At 37.0% G+C, this 25,970-nt stretch overlaps 1 protein-coding gene and 1 pseudogene across 1 annotated transcript in view; both read right to left on the reverse strand.

The window, feature by feature from the left end:
- PLCL1 (phospholipase C like 1 (inactive)) overlaps positions 1–25,970 on the reverse strand; it is a 344,775-nt gene that overhangs the window by 177,298 nt on the left and 141,507 nt on the right. The gene's annotated exons all lie outside the window — the stretch shown is intronic.
- LOC116869160 lies at positions 9,556–13,318 on the reverse strand (annotated as a pseudogene).

Below are 25,970 nucleotides of genomic sequence, written 5' to 3' on the forward strand. Positions count from 1 at the left end.
CACAACTTCTCTTCAATTGGAGTATTGTAAACTCATCAGACAGGCTTAAAATACCCTACTTCAGACAATCAAGTCTCAAGTTCATCTGGAATTTATCTTCAATTCAAAAGCTCCAAAGCTGATGGAGAGGGGTGGAGAGAAATGGTCCAGCTCCAAAGCTGATGGAGAGGGGTGGAGAGAAATGGTCCCAGAGCAAATTGCACTTACTGTCTTCTACAGCTTCATAATTCACACCTACATGCACTGTTTGGCTTGGAGCCTCTCAGAGCAGCTGAGACTTGCTCCTGATAAAGGCCCAGACTGTGTTTCTTCAAGAACCTGACCAGACTTCCCACCCAAGGCAGGCAGAGTCACCATTAGCAGGATGGCTCCAAGAAGACCTGAGGGCAAGGGATACTTATCGGGAGATGGAGTAAATATTTCTGAGTCTCCAGGTCTGTACAGCCATCTAGTAGATACAGACATGAACCCATTTTGGTTGGATTCATCCTGTCAATCACCATGACCCTTGTGGCAACCAAGCAAAGGCTTTCAAAGTGTGTAGAAAACTCAAAGGGACTTGTGGGGACAGTCATAGTTCTAGGCAATGCCATAAACTCACCCACAGGGCTTTTCACATCATAGAAGAACCAGACCTTAACAACAACAACAAAAAAATTTGTTACTGATATATACCAAACAGTATATAAATATGTCAAAAATCAAGAAAATAATTTCATTTTATTTTAAAAAAATAAAACCTATCAGAAAACATAGCAGGTTTTACCATCCAAATCCTCCCTATTAGACAAATGAGAAAAAATGAGACCCAGAAAGTTTCAATGACTTGCTCAGAATCCTCCAGAGATTCAGAATGCTTTTGAATACATAACACCTCATCTTTTGCACACTTTTAAAGATGAAGAAAAGTGAACTGATGGTGAAAGATGATTTTTTTACTTTGCCCTTGCTCAGAAGTTTCAGCAAAATCAACCTTACGACGATGTTTTCTATGAGGCTAACAGAGTGAAATTGAATTCAACAAGGTCACAATCTCCTTGGGGGAAGAAAAACCTCCTTTTCTCATCTAACATCTTGTTGCACTTTGTTTTTACTTTCCTCTTGCTATATGTAGTTTTTTTGAAGTAGAATGGCTTCACACTAAATTTATTTTGGAAAGATTTTCCAAGAAATAAGAGTTCCAAATTTTCCAGATATTGCAAAACAAACCCCATATTTGCCTTTCTTTGACAAAACTTGGCACCCTGCCTCAAAAACTGACATTACTCAGCATGTGCCCTCATGGCGTAATTCCCAAATTCTTTATAATCTCACAAAAGCACTTTCTTTCTTTCTGAAGAAATGTCCAGTTTCAGATAAGATGCTTCCATTATCTGAACCAGCTATTTTGCTTTGTCAGTTAGGAAGGAAATGGAAGGCTAACTCATGGAAGAGACTACCACACCTATTAATAGGTTCATTTAAAATAGCCCTGATAGGGGCTCCTGGGTGGCTCAGTGGGTTAAAGCCTCTGCCTTCGGCTCAGGTCATGATCCCAGGGTCCTGGGATGGAGCCCCGCATCGGGCTCTCTGCTCCGCGGAGGGCCTGCTTCCTCCTCTCTCTCTGCCTGCCTCCCTGCCTGCTTGTGATCTCTCTCTCTGTCAAATGAATAAATAAAATCTTTAATAAAAAAAATAATAAAATAGACCTGATAACCAAAATGAACACATTAATTTAATACATTTCTAATTACTTCTCTTTTTTATGTATAATAACTTGACAGTCATTTCAATGGAACACAAATAATAGAGACTTCTAATAGACAAACTTCTGATTGTCTTTATTATTGTCTGATTAAACAAACTTTAAACTGTTATAAGTGCAAAAATGCCAGATCAGATTATTTACTGATTAAACAAAATACCCATTTGTGAAAAGAAGTCAAGTGTATAACAAAAACAGTAAAATTATCTGAAATTCAGCTACAACCCAGAAAGAGAATGATCATTAATATTTTGGTAACCACCGTGTCATATGTATTTCTATGCATTTACACATAACATAGGATTTTGTGCAAATTATACATAAATTGGTTTGTGGACAAGTCCTTGCTGATCCTACAGTCTTTCGATGGAGGCATCTATCTCTCCTTCGCCTATGGCTCCTGAGCCAATAGAATAGCCTAGTATATGTCCCTCCAGAACTCCCTCTATGTTCACACAGTCTTACGTCAATAGCTATAATTTATTAAGTGTTTATAATATTTTCTAGCATCTTTCCTCCACCCTTTTTTTCCCTAGATGTCTCAGCTTATTCTTTTGTTTGTTGGTTGGCTGAAGTATAGTTGACACACAATGTTACATTAGTTTCAGGTGTACAACGTCGTAATTCCACAAGTCTATGTTTAAACCTAAATCTAAGTTGTGCTACGCTCAACACAAGCACAGCTACCATCTGTCACCATACAACGCTACTACGATACTGTTGACTCTGTTACCTATGCTCCACTCTATTTTTTAAAGACATGTTACTTTCTTTATATAAAGATTTTATTTATTTATTTGAAAAAGAGAGTGAGAGAAAGAGAATGAGCTGGGGGGAGCGACAGGGGGAAAGGGAGAAGCAGACTCCCAGCTGAGTAGGGAACCCTGATGTGTGACTCCATCCCAGAACCTGGGGATCATGACCGGAGCTGAAGGCAGAAGTTTAACCAACTGAGCCACCAAGGCACCCCAAGACATGTTATTTTTGAGGCCTCCTTTCATCACCTATTTTGTTTTCTGTCTCATTCATCTAGAACATGAAAGCCCTGCCTCCTCATATGAGGAGTCATCCACACTTGATGTCACAGAAGGTCCTCAGGGTGCTCTGCTGTTCCCTGTTTCCTTTTGACTTGTAGCATAAGGCCTCATACAAAAAGCAAAACAATAATATAAATTACAAAAATGGATGACATTGGCAAATAAATAAAGGTCACAATATGACTAAACAAATAGGGACTTCTTGGTTATTTTTACAATGATAAAAAAAAATGCTGGCCATTGGGATTAACCATGCTAAAGTTTTGTAGGCCATGTATTTAATGACCATAATTCCAGCATTTTTGCAGTGTGAAACATTTTAAAACATTAACATAACACAAACATTACAAAAAAGTATAGTTAGTATTCAATCTTCTAATGGTTTAAAAAGATTGAGCATTTTTATTCTTTAGCTAAAGGAACTAAAAGAGGAAATTATTAAACACAAAAATACAAATAAGCTTCATGGTGAGTATTGCATTAATGTTAAACTAAATATAAATGGAGACATAGTTCACTCATTAAACTTTTATTTATTTAACATATCCATATCCCAGATACTGTGGGATGTTGTAGGAGAACGAGGGTGAAAGATAGAGCTCCTGCCTTCAATAAGTTTATGGCTGAGTGCTGCACTGGCCAACAGAAAGATAATGCAATTGCATGTATAATTTTTAAAAAAGTAAACAGGGGGAATAAATTTTAATAATATACTTTATTTAACCCACTATACCCAAAACATCATTTTGACATGTAAACTACACTTAAAAATTACTAATAGGATATTTTACATATTTTTTTAATACTAAGTCTTCAAAATCCACTATGTGTTTCATACCTACGGCACATCTCCAACTGGACAGCCGTATTTCAAGGGTTTGATAGCCACTCGTGGTTGGTGGCTATCGTTTTGGAAGTACAGGCCTAGTACATTTGTCAGAATGGGCTAGGTTATGATGTGTACAAATAACCCCAACATCCTAGCTATTTAAAGCATTAAAAATACATTTCTTACCCAAGCTACATGTCTTTTGCAGGTCAGTAGGGTTTCTGGTCTTAGAAGTCAATCAGGACTCAGATTTCATCCCATCACACAATCACAGTTAAGAGGAAGGAAAAGTAGAATTGAACACTGGCTATTAAATGCTTTCTCCTGAAAGTGACATACATTACTTCTATGCCAAAGCGAGTCATGCAGCCAAAGGTGGTGGGAAGTATGATCCTATCGCCTGCCCAGAAAGCTGAGAGCTGGAATATTTGCTGTCCAACACCAGTGATTACCACATCTATTAAGTGAACATCATGAGTCAAACTATGTGAAAAGGAAACAGGGAGATAGGTACATAACTAGAGCTAAGTTACAACAGAGGGTAGAACGTGATGAAAGCAGCAAGAGACAGATAAAATGCTGAGGGAATTCAGGGGAAGGCAAACTTACCTCTGGCACCAATGGAGAAGCAACTATAAATAGTTATTGCCTGCCTAGAACTATCTGACACATCTGGAAGAGAGTTCCACCTAATTAACTCAGAGGTTAGCCTTGAGAAACCAGATATCTCATCTCTATAATAGAGTACAAATTGCCACTGCACACATCCTATAAAAATGCAGAGTACAATATATACTAAACTCTCACATTCACTTTGAGGGTAATTTTGTATAAATTGTCTTTTTAAACCACTCACTCTGAGATAATAAAACAGCCATCTCTGAACCAGTCATCAGATCACCCAGACCGTTTCAGTACCTCAGAAAAGGGGCAAGGAAGAAAGAAACCTACAGTTACTAACATGCACTATTCTGGAAACCTACAACAGAACAAGAAATGCAATGAAAAAACATAGTATCAAAAAGACATTTCAATTTCCTAAGCAAAATCTTGTACATTATTGAGACACTGGTTGGTTGAGAGACCTCTTTTGCTCTCATAGGCTCCCACAGCCATTTGGAAAGGAGCTAGTTGTTTCTGGGAATATTTTATATATTACAGAATTGTGAGATTAATGGATTTTAAAGTATCAAGGAATGTAGGACTTGTGGATACCACCTTCCCAAGAATAACTCATGAAAGACCTGTCCTCATGTCTGCATAGGTGGGTGGTTGAGTATCATAAACCTCAGAAAGAGATAAGTATACCTTGTAGAATACCTACTGATTTGTTGTATGTGCATAAGACATATCCCATTCTATCAATCACTAAAGGGAGCATATCAGATATGCAAAACAACCTACAGAATTTCTCATGAAATACAGCCTTATTCCCACATCCTCACTGAGAAACCAAATGGCAGGCAATTCTCTATTATACCATAAAAAGGCAGGGTCACCAATGTATAATTCAGGAAGAAAAAAAAAAAACAATTTGCAGAATAGCCACTAATCTACAAAAACTGTGCTACAAAAACTGTACCTCATTCTGTCAATCACTGAAGGTAAAAGTACATTAGATATTCATAATAATACATACAATTTTTCATGAGAAGAGACCTTATTCCCAAATTCTTTTCACAGAAAAAGCAAATATTAGACAATTATTTACCAGATCCTGAAAGCTTTATATAAATGTCAATATTATTATTCTTTAAAATGCGGTATATACTAGAATTGTTAATATACTTAACATTATTGTCAATAAGGTTATTATAATCTACAGAATATCACCATGAAATGGCTATAACACCTCTGATAACCTCCTGTAATTCAAACATAGTCACACATGAAACTATTAAGAACATCAGAATTATAGAACCAAAGCCCATTACTCTTCCAGTCTTCCACTGACTTTGACAGAGCATTAAGGGACACTGATCAGTTGATATTTTGTAGGTCACAAAGGGTATAAGATATAGTTTTGGGCTCTACTTAAGCAGAGAGAAAAGGTACATACCCATGAAAAGATAAGTTAAAAGAAGAGAAATCACTTTAAGTTGAGGTGGTCAAAAGACTTATAGGAAGCAAAAGGTGAGCTGACTCAAAAGGATTTCAACTGCCAAGAAGAAAACAGAAGAGCATTCTGGGAATAAATAAAAATTCAAAAATGTAAGATTGTGGAGAAACAATTGGATATCCATTGCAAAAGAATGTCATTGGGCCCCTAATTCACACCATACACAAAAATTAGTGGAGTGCCTAGGTGGCTCAGTTAGCTAAGCATCTAACTCTTAATTTTGGCTCAGGTCATGATCTCAGGGTTGTGAGATCAAGCCCTGTGTTGGGCTCTGTGCTGAGTGTGGAGCCTGCTTAGGATTCTCTCTCCCTCTGCCCTGCCCCATTCTTTGTCTGTCACTCCCTCCCTCTCAAAAAAAATTATTGAAAAATAGATTAAAAAAATAACTATAAGAGATAAAACTATAAAGTTCTTAGAAGAAAATGGAGGCATAAATCTTCATGACCCTGGATTAGACAATGGCTTTTTAATTATGATAATAGAGGCACATGCAAAAAAAGAAAAAAATAGACATATTGGATTTCATTAAAAATTAAAAACTTGTGTGTTTCATCATTAAGAAATTGAAATGACAACTCACAAGAAGAGAAAATATTGAAGCTCACATATCTGATTAGGGACTATTATCTAGAATACATAAGCAACTCTTATAACTCAATAATATAAACACAGATATAAACACAAATCTATTTTGAGCATAGGCAAAGGCTATGAATAAGTATTTCTCCAAAGAAGATATGCAAATGATCAATAAACTGATGGAAAGATACTTAACATCATTAGTCACCAGGGAAATACAAATCAAAACCACCATGTAACACCATTTCACACCCATTAGCATGGATATAATAAAAAAAAAAAAAACAGATAACGACAAGGCAAGATAATAATAATGGCAAGAATGTGGAGGAATTAGAATCCTCAGTAACTGCTGATGAGAATGTAAAGTGTGGTAGCTGCTGTGAAAAAAGTCTAGTACTTCCTCAAAAGGTTAACCACAGAGTTGCCATATGACCCAGGATTTATACTCCTAGATATATACCAAAGAAAAATAAAAACATGTATTCATACAAAAACCTGAACATGAATATTCATAGCAGCATATTCATAATACCCCAAAAGTAGAAACAAACTCTATGTTCACCGACTGATGAATGGATAAAAAATGTTATATTCATACAATGAAATATTATTTAACAATAAAAAGAAGTATTGACACCTGGCTACGACATGGATGAACTCTGAAAACATCATGCTAAGCGAAAGAAGCCAGTCACAAAAGCCCACAGATGGTGTGGTTCCATTTACTTGAAATGACCAGAACAGGCAAATCTATAGAGACTGATAGTATATTAGTAGCGTATAGAAGGGTGGGTGAAGGAGAGGAAGGGAAGGACTGTTAATGAGCATGGGGTTTTGGGGGAGAAGGCAATGAGAATATTCTAAAATTGTGCTGACAGTTGCACAACTGTATAAATATACTAAAAAGCACTGAGCTATACACTTTAGATAGGTGAATTGCATGGTTATGTGAATTATATGTGAATAAAACCTTTTTTTTAAATGCAAGGTGTGTTGGTAGGGAACCATAAATAGGCCATCTGACCAGATACGATAATTGATAGTAAAGGAATGGAAATGAAAACTAGAAAACTAAGTTGCTGCTATGATATGCTGAAAGCCCTTCAATGCAAAGAAAAGGAGTTTGAACTGTATCCTACCTTCCCAATTGATTACCTGAGGATAATAGACATAAAGAATCCAAAACCTAGTAAGTATCGCCACAATGACAGCTGCTCTCATTATTATCATTACTAAGAGGTCTCTGATAATTCTATGTTATGTATTCATCTTGCTGGGACCTTTAGATTAGCCTCTTGGGGCCTCCATAGTCTGAATTTTATGTGACCACTTGGGCTAAGCTCCCCCAAGGCCAGAGGTCCATCCAACTGAATTCAATTTCCTTGTGAAAATTAAAGATAACAGAAAACAATTTGATTTTTGAAACCCGAAAAAGCAGAAAATAATTTCAGAGCCTTGAAATTCTAGAGCACGATGTAATGCACAAAAGCAATATCCACATAGGTAAATTAGACTTGTAAGTTATCTTGATGTAATAGAATACCACTGGAATAATAAGTGAAAGACAAATTAAGCTCAATAATGGCTACATTCACTAGAAATTACTTAGCCAGACACCCATCACCAGTGAAAACTGTTAGAGAATATTAGTGTGTGAAAGAGTGAGCCTTACAAGAATAAGGGAGAAACTGAAAGTCACCCAAGGTGACTATAATTTTTCCAGCTCTGATGGATCAGCCCTTTGAGCTACATGAAGAAGCATCTAATTTTTTTCTACCCTTCTCTCTATTGAACAAAATAATTCAAAGTACACATGCATTACAAAGTTCAGCATTTAAAGAGCACTGACATTGTATTAATATTAAAAATAAGCCAAGAGAGAAGACATAATTTTTCCTCTGGGTTTCTTACCTTTTCATTTAGGATCATGAGGGAGAGATAACTTTTCTGACCAACTTTTTAACTGTCAAGTAGATAATGAATATGTATGCAAGTCATCAGAGTCACTAAAGAAACCCCCCAAATAAATTAACAAAGGAAATGGAAAACAGTGTTCTACCGTTGAGTAGACGATTTCAGTTCTAACTACTCAGCTTGGAATTTACTCCAGTTGTCAGTATGTATCTAACGATACCCAAGTTACTTCTTTTTTTTTTTAATGTGTTCACTTACTTTACTAACACAACATTTACCATGTTATCACCATGGAATGTAAATTCAGGTTAGACAAGAAAACTTCACAACTGTAATAAAGCATTCTGGAGTATACCAAAGTTTGAGTATAATGTCTGACCAAACTTCCTTGCTTATAAATCATTAATCACTTCAACTATAGGTAATTTAACATTTATGATTCTTACAGAGAAAACAAACAAACTTCATACATTTAAAAAGTTTTTTCACTTACCTTTGCATTAGTACTTAGAATACACATCTCTATTTCAAGATGACATTTAAAAATTATTCGAATATAACAGCAGCATAAATATAGCTCTGCAATTACAGAAAAAGCTTAACTGGGATCCGGAGGTAAGTTATTCTCATGTTTACAAGTATGATTCTGAAATAAACACTACTTCCAAGCAGCTGTTATCACCTTTTTAGGTTTGGTTTAAATACACATATTTTCAGTTGTGGGAAAACTTATAACATATTAATAATATTAATTATATATAAATATATAAATATTTCTACTTATATTAATTTATATAAAATTTATGTGAATATATATTATCTATAAATAAAATTCCTATAAATATACAATTAATATAATATATTAATAATATTCCATGCACTGTTCTGAAAGGGTCAGGAGCCAACCAGCCCTAAAAACTGGAATACTCAATCAGTCTGCAAAACAGGCAGAAAAAAAGTTAAACAGGATTCCTACATAACATCAAAAGCAGCTGGGAGTACTTAAGGATGGGTAAATTGTCCTCTTTATAATTAATTTTATCAGAAGAGTTTAAGAGCATGTATTATCACTATCAAATACATTTGAACGTGACATGTTTCTTTGTGCTAATCTGACTCCCCTGAATGACCTAACTAAATAACTGGTCACTAGTAACTTTTTTACTGGGCAAATCAAGCCTGCAAGAAAGGAAGCCAATATTTAAATTACCATGCTGTTGTCCAACCCATTCAGGTGATTTATTTTCAACATAAACATATAAACTCAATATATGAGATACCTAACTAAAAAGCAAGCACCACCAACAAAATCAAGACCGCTTCTCTTCTTCTAAGGTTTAGGCTTCGTCCAGAATTCCTTATACATGGAACAGCCCATAACAAGGGTCACTGCTCCCATAACAAAGCTTTGGGCTGCCATATGCAAGTGGATTAGGTGAACAAACATGTTAGTATTCCCCCTTCTCCTCAGTTTATATAATCCGTATGCAATGATTGCCGCAAACCCTGCTGTTCCAATGGGAACAAACAGTGCGTCTTTAGCTTTTCAAGCAAGTTTAGATCCCTGATCTTCACCGGACCAAGAAAGAGAAACATCCGTGCCTATTGACATAGTGACTGAAGACTCCTCCTTCCTAGAGCGCCGATAGCATCCAAGTTACTTTGAAACTCAGGACAGTTATCAATGAGTGAATAGAAAGTGAAAAAACCCTCTAACATAAAGGGAGATTTCTCCCACAGAGTAGAAGAGCAGGTTTTCCCATAGCTGCAAGGACCAGTATTCCCTGGGATTCTGCAATGTTAGAACCTGCTCAACTCTCTGCCCCTCTAGTTTCCAAGCAACCTCGTCTTCCAAGTTTGGTTCTGTCTCAAATGACACTACTTGAGGACCCAGCCTGGAATAAGAAATTAGTTGGCATTAGCACAGAATAACATGTGGTTCAGAAGAACTCTGAGTTGAAGAAAAGAAAACTAACTGGAGATTTCAAAACCACCATGGATAACCCACCTGTGATTAATCAAGTGGTTAAACACGGACAACCCATATGTCTATTACTTCTCTTTTAAATGCCTGGAAATGCACGTGATGACCTGAATTTCAGCAGTCTGCTCATGGAGCCCCTGGGTGGTCTTTCCATTGGCACCTTACCTGTCAATACATATACTGCCTTTTCTTTTATGTTCATATATCTTTAAAAGAAGGAGGAAAAGAATGGAGATAAAGGCATTATCTGCAAGCTATTTTGAGAACATGGAGTCTTTTAAAATTTATTTGTCTCTCATTTAAAAAGAAAAACTTGACTATATACTATGCCATATAAATTCCAAGCACAGTTCAATCACTTCTCTTATTCAAATACTAATTATTCATGTTTCTAATTATAATAGAAAGGGTACTTTTAACAAATACAGTCTTCCTCCATCTATTTATTTTTCCAAAATACAATATAATTCTTACTACTTTCCAACATTTACCTGAATTGAAAAGGCAGGAAGTATCCCAGGATTTGAGCCAAGAGAAAACACCGTTATCACCTATCCTTGTAGATCAGAAATAACCTCTCAAGATTTGAAATTTCATTTCCAAGCCACCTCTCATATAGAGCTTATTACCTGGTCAGAGGGAAAAAACTTCCATAGCCCTAGAACCTAAGCTTATTTTGTCTCTGAGCCAAACAAGACTATAGTTCCTAACAGAATGGCATAATAAGCAATCTTCTAAGAGCTACAGTCAGTAATTTACTAAAATTACTCCAAAAGACAGCATAGGAAGCATAAACCTTTTGCTAAGTATAATATTTCTCTTTCTATGACTTAAGGAAAAGGGATTTAGAAATAAACTACTAGGTGGATTTAAAAATAAGAAAACTACAAATCTATTCAAGATGAAAATAAGCAACTGGCTAGAGTAAATGATGACCTTGATATGTTCAAAATTAATAGAAAGGAAAAGAAAAAGTAATAGGAAATTCTACGAATGGAAAATCTAGAGGCAAGTATATGCCTCCCAAGTGGAAAATCCAACATTAGCCATTAAAACCTAGGCATTCTTTCTCTGGATGTTCTTCTTACAAATTATCCACAGGAATCCAAATATCAGAGGAAAAAAAACCCTGGCACATGAAAGTCAGTATTTGAATATATACTCTGGGAAAAGGAACAGCAAGAACATTCTTGCTGAATGGAATACAGCAGTGATTTATAGCTAACACATTTAGGATTATTATAAGCTATTATTGATTGGGATTAATAAAGATGGCCAAATGCTGAATTCCAAAATAAAATTTGGAAACATTCCAGAATCATTCTAAACTTGTGCATCCTATGGAGGAGCATGAATATATAATCGAATACTGTTTGCCAAGAAACTGACAAAGACTCTAACATTCCTGAATTATTTTTATGAAGGATGACTTCTAGAGAAACCATAATAGGGCTATACATCTGAAATACATTTTTTAACACAGAAAAGGAGGGCATGTTTGCAAACCATATGCCTGATGGAATTAATTTTCAAGGTCCTGAAGGCAATTTATACAAATTTTGTCAAAAAAAAAGAAAAAAAGTGGCCATAGGCATGTTTACTTAAAGAAACAAAACAAAACAAAAAAGATGTGGCTGGGCCAGCCATATTAAGTAGTCAGTAAAGTAAATTCTCTACCGTACTCTTTTTCCCTCAACTATTTTCAGACCTACAAGGCCCCTGGGTTTCATCTTTTCCCTAGTCCCCCATCAAAATGTATTTGCAATACGGATCTAATATCACCGCTTTGTTCCTTAGGCCCTGTGTTGCTATTTTCAAAGTTCTCTGCTTTCTTTCCCATTACAGAATAAAAGACTTTGTCCTGGTTGAAGTAATTTCAGCATTCAGAGAGCAACTGGGAAAGTTATAAGGCTATTTTACCTTTGAAATCTTACTATTAAACAACTGCCCATCCTATTTCCCTACAAAGCCAGTCTTGCTTTGGAAAGATAACCCTCACATTTGAAACTGCTTCTTAAACTATTTCAAATCCATACAAAAGTAGCAGGTTCTCTTTCTCTTTTTACATCAATGTGCCTCCATCTTTTTAATCTGGTTGACCCCATTCAGTGACTGAAGAACACACTTCACAATTTCTATCATCTCCTACCAAGAAGGTGTATGAGAATATGAAAGCATCCCTGTTGTTCATTCAAAAGTAGTTAGTGATCTGAGAGGCCCAGAGAGGGTAACCCTGGGAGAGGTGATAAGCCACACTGAAGGTGCACACACTAAAGAAATAGTGATTTCCTGGTATAAGCTTTCATGTGTTTCAGAAATCTTACTTCTCCCTTTGTCATTTTTAAACAGGGAGGTAGAGCTGCCACAAATGTTTAGTAGCTAGGAAGGCAATGGTCAAAAACTCAAATGGCTCAGCATTTTCTGTGAGCAGCTCACAGAAATAAAAGCCATGGACTGAGTGAGTGAGAAACAGGGAGTGAGATACAAAGAGGTAGCAAATTCCCCTAAAAGTGACATCTGTGACTTAGCTACATTGTGGCCATGCAACGTTGTCAAATCTTTTTTTTTTTTTAAGAAAACAGAAATACAGATTTTCTTGTAAATTCTGTCAGCAACTACCAGTAATTCAAATTTTGAAAAACACTGACTAAGACAACTCTGGGTGAGTCAAAGTAAAGCCATCAGCTGTCAGGGTGTGTCCCATTTGTCACCCATTTGGAGCCTCTTTTATATAGTTATGATCACCTGGTTCCAGTTCCTGATGATTTTACCGAAGAGATTTTACCTACGGAACTCAGAGAAATTAAGTAATATGATGGTTAATTTTATGTTTCAACTTGGAGGGTGTTTGGGATGAGATTACCATTTAAATCCATGATTCTGGGGTAAAGCAGGTTGCCCTCCATAATATGGGTGGGACTTATGCAATCATGTGAGGGCCTGAAAAGAACAGAGTGGCCTCCCTGAGCTAGAAGACTCCAGAAGATTTCTGGAAGATTCTCCAGAAGATTGCTGTGGGACTTTGTACTATCAGCTCTCATGGGTCCCAAGCCCACTGGCCCACACTACAGATTTTGGACTCACTAGCCTCCACAATCATATAAACCAATTCTTTATGATAAATCTTTTTCTACATATATATACACAAATCCTATTGGTTCTGTTTCTCAAAGAACACTGACTAACATGAATAATTTGGCCAAAGTCACATAGCTAATTTGGAGGCAGATGGGGGGAAGAATTGTTCTAACTCTGCCTAGAATATATTCCAGTATACTGTGCTAGACCAGTAATCCTGGTGGAGTGAGAGAAGACATTACAGATATGCCTATGTATGTATATCTATATACATTATAACAACCTGAGACAGTATGTCTCAGAGTGTAATTGCAGCACTACAGAATCATGTAGATGCTTGTTTTAATGCAGATTCCTAGGCCTAGCTCCAGATCTATTGAATCCAGGTCTCCAGGATGGGGCCCAAGAATCTGCATCTTGAAAGTTCCCTAAGATTATTTTAATGCACACTGAAATTTGAAAACAGAGAAATAATTAAGAGGCAATACAGATTAGTGTTTAAAAGCATGGATTCTGGAGGCAAATTCCCTGGGTTTGAAGCCCAACCCCATCACTTATTAGCTATGTGAGTGACCTTGGGCCAGTGATAAAGATGATGTGAGGATTGAAAAAAGAAATGTTGTAAACACGTACATGTAATTAGCATTTAATTAACGGCAGCGATTACTACTAAACTGTCTCATCACAGGTGTTTTGGCACAATTTCAGTATCATGCTAATCAATATTTATAGTGATAAGCACAGTGGCACTTTAAGATCTTGAATTACTTTCTTTTTTTTTTAAGATTTTATTTATTTATTTGACAGACAGAGAGGCAGGCAGAGAGAGAGAGAAGAGGAAACAGGCTCTCCACAGAGCAGAGATCCCGATGCAGGGCTTGATCCCAGGACCCTGGGATCATGACCCAAGCCGAAGGCAGAGTCTTTAACCCATTGAGCCACCCAGGCACCTGTTGAATTACTTTCTAAAGCAAAGATCAATGTGGTTAGATGCCGAGTGTTTCATTTTATACAAATTCTTTGTAACTGGTGATTTCTTTGGAACTGGTGATTCTTTGTAACTTTGGTGATTTGTGTGTAATATTTATAATAAGTCTCTAAAGATTAAAACATTTGATTAGCCTGAATACCACATTTGACTATAACACATAACAGAGAATCTGTTGTATATGTGCACCATGTAGTGTGAAGACAAATACTTTAAGTAGTATGGTCTTTCTGCAATCTACTGATCTCTTCTCTATTTCTGTAAGGGTTGATGTTTATTTTATTTATGTTTTAGCTCTCCAGTTCTTAGCTCAGACAGCCTCCATTATACTTATTCAAAATAAATTATTTCTTGAATTAAATTTTAACACTAACATAATGGCTTTGATCCACCATTCTTCCACTAACAAATCGTCATACTATCTAAAGAAAAATATACATACAATAGTTTAAAAAGCAGGCTAGAAATAATATGGACTCATGGAATATTTAAGTGATCCCCATGCCCCCCTCCAAGTCCAATTCACTTGTGTTTTAATCTTTTATCCCACCAAAATCTTAACCAGAGAGCAGTTACAGCTAATAAACAGAACCTACCCAAATGCAGGAGCTAGTACACAAGTAAAGGGAAGCCATATGAGAGAAAATTGAGAGAAGCCAGAAATATAGAAGTCTTTTTAATCACTGAGAACTGTATACAAACTTGGGTCTCTTTGTGCATGAATTTGAGAAGGTCAAAAATTGTCTTCTAACAGATCTGCTTTAGGACAGTTTAAAACATGGGAAATATATTGCAGAACCTATGTGGCACAATTAAGGAATTAATTGAAAGTGAAAAATAAAAATAAGAGAAGTCAATAATTATGATAGGCAGGATTTGACTTAGAAGAGAGGGAATATGCCCAAGAAAATAAGGACATGGGAAAAATGGGCTTTGGGTATAAAAACTGTTATTCTTCCATTTAGCACTTAAATCAGGAGGAAGAGCTCTCCAGAAGGGAGTCTCCTGGTTGAACGAAGGCAGAGAGACCAAGAGTGAAGCAGCTGTTCCCTATAGAGGAGATGCTCTGAAATAGGAGAACATCAGTAATCTGAGGACTAGATTCAGGACTAGAATACCAGTGGTTACAATTTATCAGCCTAAGGGCAGACTAACCATTTACATGTACCCAGTATCACACAAAACTCACCAACTTCATGTTAGTGAGAGATTTCTAAATCAAAGAAAGAAACAAGAATAATGAAGCAGCAGGGGAAGGGGTTTTACCAGACCCTTCATCCACTGGCCCATTCAACTAACAGTTGCCAAAGCCAATCACATGCAAGGTACTGTTCAAAGAAAAATGAAACCAAAATAAAACAAAAGACATGGTCTATGCCCCAACAAATTAGAATCTAGTCAAAGGACAGAACATAAAGAATATGTATGTAAGAAACAATAGCAACACAAAGGAATAATAATAATGTTTGAGTTTCAGTATTCTAGCAGAGTTAAAGGAAAGAAAGATTATTTTAATGGAAGTAAATTAGAAAGAATGAATGAATTTAGCAGTTTTTGAGACGGCCTGGACAATCAAGCTTGACTTGATTATAAGATGGAAGGAAGCCAAAATATAAAGAAGCAACACATGCAAATGCCTGTGGAGGAAAAAACAGAACAACGAAGTAAAGCAGGTAGTTGAATCCACTAGGACACAGAGTACTGGCTGGAGAGTAATGGGGGACAAGGCTGGAATCCCACCTGACCATCAAGGATCTTCAGTGCTAAGCTACATTGTTTGGGTTTTATTTGCTAGACAATAGGAAGCAACTTAAGGCTTTAATCTGATTGTAGCTGCTTTGCTCCAACTGGTACAAAGTAGTATTTAGAAAAGAATGAGAGCTAGAAGAAAAGCAAGGTGACTCCTACAATAATCTAAAAGAGTGATGATAAATGCCTAAATTAAGGAAATGGGTGTAGGCATGGGAAGGAAAGGATTAACGAAAGTGGTACCTGTTCCTAAAATGTAGAATGTTCTGATATTAATTAGCAGATACACCTAGAAAATGAACATTATATATATATATGAAAATGATATGGGGGAAAATAAATAAATAAATAAATATATATATATATATAATCCCATAGGAATTAGAAACTGATCCTATTTTTAGTATAGTAATTCTTGACATGCCATTCCAAAATCCTTAAGATATTTTTCAAATGTAGCAAGACGGTGGAGGACTAGGAGACTGAAATATCATCAGGTCCCAGGAGTTCAGCTAGATAGTTATCAAACCATTCTGAACACCTACAAACTCAACAGAAGATAGAAGAGAAGAGCAGCAATTCTAGGAACAGAAAATTGACCACTTTCCAGAAGGTAGGGCATGGAGAGCAAAAGGAATTCTTCAGAATCTGAAGCAACAGGAAGATAGACCACTGGGGGAGGGGCCAGCTCCTGGCAAGCAGTAGAGCAGCAGAGCACAAAATCAGAACTTTTATAAGTCTGCTCCCCTGAGGGATATTGCTCCAGACGCTAAGCAAGGCATGGACCTGTCGCCAGGACAGTGTGGTCTCAGGACCCACGGGGACACAAAAAGACCAGGGGTGCCTCAGTGTGCCAAAGTTCCCAGGTATCAGAGCGGGGAAGCTGGCCACAGAGACAAAGTCAAGAAGTGGGCTCTCAGCTCAGGGTTACCTTAAACCATGATCCAAGGCCATTCCTTTTTGAGTAGGGACCCAACAAGCAGCAGATCTGGGAAGACCCCCTTCTACTCCTCTGAGAGGAATGGCGTGGGAGTTCGTGGCAGGAATCTGCTGGGTTTGGAGACTCCAAGTGGGGCTGTGCACCAAAGACAGAGACGCTTGGTAACAGGCTGGGTAAGTTCTGGGTTGCAGCCAGAGACCAGGGAGACAAGAGGGATTGACTGCTTTTCTCTGAGGGCACACTATGAGGAGTGGAGCCCCAAGCTCTCAGCTCCTACAGGCTGGAGACTGGGAAGCCACCATTTTCATTCCCATCCTCCAAACCTCTACGGAAAGCATTCAGGCAACAAAAGCTCCCAAGAGTGAACCCGAGCAAATTACTTAGCCTGGCCCCTAGCAAGGGCAGTGCAATTCTGCATTAGGAAAAAACATTTGAGAATCACTGCAACAGTTCCCTCTCCCAGAAGATCAACAAGAATATACAGCCAAGACCAAGTTCACCGATCAATGAGAACTGCAGAACTCCAGAGCTAGGGAAAGCAACACATAGAATTAATGGCTTTTTCCCCATGACCCTTTAGTCTTTCAAACTTAATTTTTTTATTTTATCTTTTTTCTTATTCTATTTTTTAATTATTCCTCTTTCCTATTTTAACATTTTTAACTATTTTATCTTATCAATACCTTTTTTAAAAATCTTTTTAAATTTTCATTGTTATAATCATATTTTATCCCTTCACTGTATTTAACCTTATTGCTTCTATACATATAGGCTTCCTTTTCTTTAAAATTTTGGGATACAATTTTTCTAATAGATCAGAATACACCCTAAATCTAGCACATAGCTTTTTTCTAGACTCAAGCCTCATCATATTCTTTCCTCTTTTTTTCTTTTTTCGAAAAACTTCTTATCAATTCCTTTTTTAGAATTTTTTTACTTTTCATCTTTACATTCATATTCCATCCCTTCATCATGTTTACCCTTACTTTTATATATATACAAGTTTTTCTTTCTTTAAAATTTTGGGAGGTAGTTTCTTCTAACAGACCAAAATACCCCCAAAATCAAATATGTGGCTCTGCTCTATTCGCTAGTCTAATGAATATATTTTTTCTTTTTTCCTCCTTTCTTTTCCCCCCAAGTTTCGGATCTCTTCTGATATGGATAGTGTATATTTTTCTGGGGTTTTTGATACTCTTTTAGTATTTTGTTCTCTCTTTCATCTATTCTTACCTGGATAAAATGACAAGGCAGAAAAACTCGCCCCCAAAAAAAGAACAAAAAGGCAGTACCAACAGCTAGGGACCTAATCAATACAGACATTAGTAATATGTCAGAACTAGAGTTCAGGATGATGATTACCAAGGTGCTAGCTGGGCTCAAAAAAAACATGGGAGATATTAGAGAATCCCTTTCTGGAGAAATAAAAGAACTAAAATCTAACCAAGTTGAAATTAAAAAAAAAAAACTATTAATGAAGTGCAATAAAAAAACAGAGGCTCTTACTGCTAGGATAAATGAGGCAGAAGAGAGAATTAGTGATATAGAAGACCAAGTGATGGAGAATAAGAAGCTGAGCAAAAGAGAGACAAACACCTACTGGTCCATGAGGGGAGAATTCAAGAGAAGAGTGATACCATAAGACGAAACAATATTAGAATACTCGGGATCCCAGAAGAAAAAGAAAGAGAGAAAGGGGCAGAAGGTAGCTTGGAGCAAATTATAACAGAATATCCCTAATTTGGCAAAGGAAACAAGTATCAAAATCCAGAAGGCACAGAGAACCCCTCTCAAAATCAATAAAAAGAGGTCTAAACCCCATCATCTAGTAGTAAAACTTACAAATCTCAGTGACAAAGAGAAAATCCTGAAAACAGCTTAGGACAAGAGGTGTATAACACAGCATACAACAGTAGAAATATTAGATTGGCAACAGACCTATCCACAGAGACCTGAAAGGCCAGAAAGGACTGGCATAATATATTCAGAACACTAAATGAGGAAAATATGCAGCCAAGAATACTATATCCAGCTAGGCTGTCATTGAAAATAGAAGGAGAGATAAAAAGCTTCCAGGACAAACAAAAACTAAAATAATACGCAAACACCAAACCAGCCCTACAGGAAATATTGAAAGGGGTCCTCTAAGCAAAGAGAGAGCCTAAAAATATTAGACCAGAAAGTAACAGAGACAATATACAGTCACAGTCACCCTACAGGCAACACAATGGCACTAAATTCTTATCTTTCAATTATTACCCTGAGGGGCACCTGGGTGGCTTAGTGGGTTAAGTCTCTGCTTTCGACTGAGGTCATAATCTCAGGGTCCTGGGATTGAGGCCCACATTGGACTCTGCTCAGCAGGGAGTCTCCTTCCCCCTCTCGCTGCCTGCCTCTCTGCCTACTTGTGATCTCTCTCTGTCAAGCAAATAAATAAAATCTTTTAAAAAAAAATAGTTACCCTGAATGTAAATGGGCTAAATGCCCCAATCAAAAGACACAGGATATCAGAATGGATAAAAAAAAAAAAAAAACACAAGACCCATCAATATGCAGTCTATAAGAAACTTATTTTAGATCTAAAGATACCTCCAGATTTAAAGTGAGGGGATGCAAAACAATTTGCCATGCTAACAGACATCAAAAGAAAGCTGGAGTGGCAATCCTTATATCAAACAAATTAGCTTTTAAGCCAAAAACTATAATAAGAGAGGAGGAAGGACTCTATATCATACTTAAAGAGTCTGTCCAACAAGAAGACCTAACAATTTTAAATTTCTATACCCCTAACATGGGAACAGCCAATTATATAAACCAGTTAATAACAGAATCAAAGAAACACATCAACAATAATACAATAATAGTAGGGGACTTTAACACCCCCCTCACTGAAATGGACAGATCATCTAAGCAAAAGATCAACAAGGAAAAAAAAGGCTTTAAATGACACACTGGACCAGATGGACATCACAGATCTATTCAGAACATTTCATCCCAAAGCAACAGAATACACATTCTTCTCTAGTGCACGTAGAACTTTCTCCAGAATAGATCACATCCTGGATCACGAAACAGGTCTCAATCAGTACCAAAAGATTGGGATCATTCCCTGCATATTTTCAGACAACAATGCTTTGAAACTAGAACTCAATCACAAGAGGAAATTTGGAAAGAACTCAAATACATGGAGGCTCAAGAGCATCCTACTAAAGAATGAACAGGTCAACCAGGAAATTAAAGAGGAATGTTTTAAAAATTCATGGAAACCAATGAAAATGAGAGCACAACTGTTCAAAATCTTTGAGACATAGCAAAGGCAGTCCTGAGAGGAAAGTATATAATTATACAAGCCTTTCTCAAGAAGCAAGAAAGGTCTCAAGTATACAACCTAAACCTACACCTACAGGAGCTGGAGAAAGAACAGCAAAGAAAGCCTAAACCCAGCAGGAGAAGAGAAATAATAAAGATCAGAGCAGAAATCAATGAAATAGAAACCAAAAGAACAGTAGAACAAATCAATGAAACTAAGAGCTGGTTCTTTGAAAGAATTAATAAGATTGATAAAACCCTGGCCAGACTTAGCCAAAAAAATAGAGAAAGGACCTAAATTAATAAAATCATGAGTGAAAGAGGAGAGATCACAACCAATACCAATGAAATGCAAACAATTATAAGAACAAATTATGAACAATTGTACACCAGCAAATTTGACAATCTGGAAGAAATGGATGCATTGCCAGAGACATATAAACTAACAAAACTGAAGCAGGAAGAAACAGAAAACCTAAACAGACCCATAACCAGTAAGGAGATTGAAGCAGTCATCCAAAATCTCCCAACAAACAAGAGCCCACAGCCAAATGCCTTCCCAGAGGAATTCTACCAAACATTTAAAGAAGAATTAATACCTATTCTCCTGAAACTGTTCCAAAAAGTAGAAATGGAAGGAAAACTTCCAAACTCATTTTATGAGGCTAGCATTGCCTTGATCCCTAAACCAGACAAAGACCCCATTAAAAGAACTACAGACCAATATCCTTGATGGACACGGGTGCAAAAATCCTCACCAAAATACTAGCCAATAGGATCCAACAATACATTAAAATGATGATTCACCAGACCAAGTGGGATTTATTCCAGGGCTGCAAGGTTGGTTCAACATCTGCAAATCAATCAATGTGATACAATACATTAATAAAAGGAAGAACAAGAACCATATGATATTCTGAATAGATGATGAAAAAGCATTTGACAAAGTACAGCATCCTTTCTTGATCAAAACTCTTCCCAGTGTAGGGATAGCAGGTACATACCTCAATATCATCAAAGCCATCTATGAAAAACCCACAGCGAATATCATTCTCAACGGGGAAAACCTGAAAGCTTTTCCCCAAAGGTCAAGAACATGGCAGGGCTGTCCACTCTCAGCACTGCTATTCAACATAGTACTAGAAGTCCTAGCCTCGGCAATCAGACAACAAATAGAAATAAAAGGCATCTGAATCAGCAAAGAAGTCAAACTCTCCCTCTTTGCCGATGATATGATACTTTATGTGGAAAACCCAGAGGACTCCACTCCAAAAGTGCTAGAACTCATACAGGAATTCAGTAAAGTGGCAAGATATAAAATCAATGCACAGAAATTAGTAGAATTTCTATACACCAACAGCAAGATAGAAGAAAGAGAAATTAAGGAGTCGATCACTTTTATAATTGCACCCAAAATCATAAGATACCTAGGAATAAACCTAACCAAAGAGGCAAAGAATCTGTACTCAGAAAACTATAAAGTACTCATGAAAGAAATTGAGGAACACACAAAGAAATGGAAAAATATTCCATGGTCATGGACTGGAAGAACAAATATTGTGAAAATGTCTATGCTACCTAGAGCAATCTGCACATTTAATGCAATTCCTATCAAAATACCAGCAACTTTTTCCAAAGAAATGGAATAAATAATCCTAAAATTTATATGGAACCAGAAAAGACCCCGAGTAGCCAGAGAAATGTTGAAAAAGAAAGCCAAAGTTGGTGGAATCGCAATTTCAGACTTTAAGCTCTATTACAAAGCTGTCATCATGAGGACAATATGGTACTGGCACAAAAAGAAACACATAGATCAATGGAACAGAATAGAGAAGCCAGAAACAGACCCTCAACTCTATGGTCAACTAATCTTTGACAAAGCAGGAAAGAATGTCCGATGGAAAAAAGACAGTCTCTTCAACAAGTGGTATTGGGCAAATTGGACAGCCACATGCAGAAGAATAAAACTGGACCATTTCCTTATACCACACACAAAAATAGACTCAAAATGGATCAAAGACCTCAATGTGAGAAAGAAATTCATCAAAATCCTTGAGGAGAACACAGGCAGCAACCTGTTTGACCTCAGCCACAGAAACTTCTTCCTAGAGACATTACCAAAGGCAAGGGAAGCAAGGGAAAAAATGAACTATTGGGACTTCATCAAGATCAAAATCTTTTTCAAAGCAAAGGAAACAATCAACAAAACTGAAAGGCTACCAAAAGAGTGGGAGAAGATATTTGCAAATGTCTTAGTATAAAGATAAAGAGCTAGTATCCAAATCTATAAAGAACTTACCAAACTCAACACCCAAAGAACAAAAAATCCAGTCAAGAAATGAGAAGACATGAACAACATTTCTCCAAAGAAGATATACAAAATGCCAAAGACACATGAAAAAGTGCTGCACATCACTTGTCACGAAGGAAATACAAATCAAAACCACAGTGAGATACCACCTCACACCAGTCAGAATGGCTAACATTAACACATCAGGAAATGACAGATGTTGGCAAGGATGTGGAGAGAGGGGAACCCTCCTACCTATTGCTGGGAATGCAAGCTGGTGCAGCCACTCTGGAAAACAGTATGGAGGTTCCTCAAAAAGTTGAAAATAGAGCTACCCTACAACCCAGCAATCACACTACTGGGTATTTACCCTAAAGATACAAATGTATTGATCTGAAGGGGCACATGAACCCAAATGTCCACAATAGCCAACCTATCAGTTTCTAGCAGTATCTAGGACATGGTAGTTCTCTACAAATGGTACATATTATTATACTATATGGAAATATGATTCATTCCCAGAAAAGCAAGAATGTAGGATCCACATCAGAATACATACATGATATAAAATACTATTTACCAAAAGGGGACATGTTCTATGAGAGGCTCACCAGTAGGAAGAATTTCAGCATTGATAAACCTCATGGCTTCTCCTAATGAAAATTGGGTGCTCCTTCCACAAAAAAAAAAAAGTCATTTCTCCCCCTCTTACTATCATGCCTTAAATCCACAAGAAGCTTGCTCCAGTGAATTAAAAGGTAAGTACTAATTGGAGAGGGAAACAAAATAAGTCATTATCAATGAATTTCACTTCAGCAGAGAGCAGTTTATCACATTCTTTGGCTCATCAGCAAGAAAGTACGGACTTAGAGCTGGGAAAGTTTAAGATAGGACATAAACTTTCACTACTTGCCTATATTGCCAATAAACAGCTTCAAGGGTATACTCCAAGGTTGTCCTAACTCGTGCTTGAGAAAGGATCTATTTATTCAGGCAGGAGACACAGGATAGGGTCCAATCAGTCCCAGCAAATTGATCATGAACACTCATCACACAGACAGAATGAGTTTGGACAACTGTCCTTACCAACCAAAAGAGCCTGATTAGTCTTTAGGTCTCTTGACTGGTCATGTGGCCCATTAAATATTTATTAGAATACAATCAATCACTTAATCAATGGGACTCCTACCAACCCAAGTTCATGTTCCTCAGTCATGTCCAACAACCAACGAGTTCAGAGGGTTATAAACCTCAGAATTACTTTGATGCCAGACTGTCAGCCTTTAATAAAACAACTTTCCTGCATAAGGTACCTGTGTGTTCATCAGGATTCTTTTTGCTAAGTGACAAAAACCAAGCTTAGATCAGCTTCAGAAGAGTAAAGATACATAGGAAGCACACTAAAGTACCCATGTTTTTAAGGGACTAACACTCAAACTACAAGAAGATGCTTCTTTCCACAGTCTGATCCTTTCACTGTAGATTGGTTTCCTTTTCTGGGCAGCAAACAAAGCTATCAGAAGCTCCCAGGATTCACACTTTATAAACTCCCCCAGCCCAAAGGAAATTTTTCCTAATTCATTTGAAAATTTCAGGGGAAGGACCAGCTGGAGTCAGATGCCCACTACTGATCAGCCCACTGTGGCCCACAGTGGTGATAAGAGAAATGACAGAGTAGGAAAGAATCATATAAAGAACAAGGCAGTGCTCCCTGGAAGCTTGAGCCATTCCCAAACGTAAGGAGGCACTGTTCCCAAAAGAAAGTCTGAGGATAGTGCTGGATAGACAACAAAGGCAATCCACTACAGGTATTTATATGCGATTTTTATATTAGTAATCAGCATGGTATAAAAACATATGTTTGTTCATTTTGTAACTAATTTACCAAATTTAATCGCAGGCCATAAAATGTATAACCATTCAAGTCAGGTACCCTATTGTATCCTTCATCTTCTCAGGCCTCTATTTCCACCATTCCCACTCTAGACTTGCTGAAACACAATGAACCTCCTAAGTAGCAAATTCTACAGGAAGAAATGCATTTACAATGACTTCACAACTGTGCTTCTCTTGTCTAAAGCAGCCCTTAGGCAAGAATTATTTTCTTGTTATTCTAGATGTCTAATTTTGGTCTCAGATAACCTAAGAAGTTTTTGAAATGCAATTTTATTACTGGAAACAATTTCTTTATAGAAGAATATTAAGCAACCGGTAGAGTGAAGTCAAAAGGTCAGTGTGCACATATAAACCATTTTCCAAGCTTACAATTCTGCCTCCTTATATTTAGCAAATTCTGAAGTAGCAAAATAGACTCAGTAGAAAGATTAAAATATTTTTAAATTATCTTATATTAGCATTTTTAATTATTTCCTCTAAAAACATATGTGCTGACTTTGATATTTGCAGTACACAAAATATTTTCAAGGCACTGGTTCTGGGGTTTACAAGATGGCTAATAATGAATCTTTTGTTGTCTTCTTCCTCTCTTAAGTGAAACGGTCTCTTGCTATCATTTGATATGCCATAAATCCTTACCTGTTTAAATCCATGTGATCATGGTAAACATGGTCTTTGGAAAACAAATGTTTACCCATACTCACACTCAGGTAAACAATTCCCAGAATATTAGTCATGTCTAATCTTCCTTCTAAGTGATTAGAGGTCTTCCAGGTTCAGGTGCTGGACAGGGTACAATAGTTCCCTACCCAGGTATAGAACTGAAGAATTGATCTTGCACAAAGCCACAGGAGCAAGGGAAGGAGAACCAGATCCAAGACAAAGGGAGATCAGACAAAGGAGACTGCACTAGCTGGAGAAGCAAATAGTGGAGAAACTCATAAGTCAGGGTCATGGGTTTAATGAAACATCTAGTAAAGCTGAAGAAGAGCCCCTGGGGCCCAAATCAATTTAAAAGAAAAAGAACCCTAGATTTTTCAAGAGAAAACATCTTTGCTATCCAAAATTTCACAACTCAAGAGTCAACTGGGGTTTGGGGTCTCCCACCAAAGTCCTGTGCAAAACTTCTGAGGATTCGTTAGGTGTGTAGAGTGTAAGGGTGAGACAGAACTTGCATTCTCAAGTCGGTTCAACTCCTACTTCACAGACTTGTCTGTCTCCACCATTTGACCTAATGCCAAACTCAAGCTTTACTCACATAAAACTTCCATGAATATAAGAGTCTTTGTCAATTATTTCAAAAGAGATATAAAAGGAGTATATATAAGAGCAAAGCAAACAATTTCAAACTGAACACAGAGCATTTCTTCCTAAGTTATCTTTTGGCCATCCTACCACTGTACCATTTCCACAAATCCCTTCACCCAGCTGTGCAGCATCTGTAAGCTTCTATCTCTTCTCTCAATTTACCCCTTTGGAAAGAGTGCAACAAACTCTCCTCCTAGCAGGAT

Source organism: Lontra canadensis, unplaced genomic scaffold, assembly GCF_010015895.1.
Source record: "Lontra canadensis isolate GAN:19392208 unplaced genomic scaffold, GSC_riverotter_1.0 scaffold18, whole genome shotgun sequence".
Classification (NCBI taxonomy): domain Eukaryota; kingdom Metazoa; phylum Chordata; class Mammalia; order Carnivora; family Mustelidae; genus Lontra; species Lontra canadensis.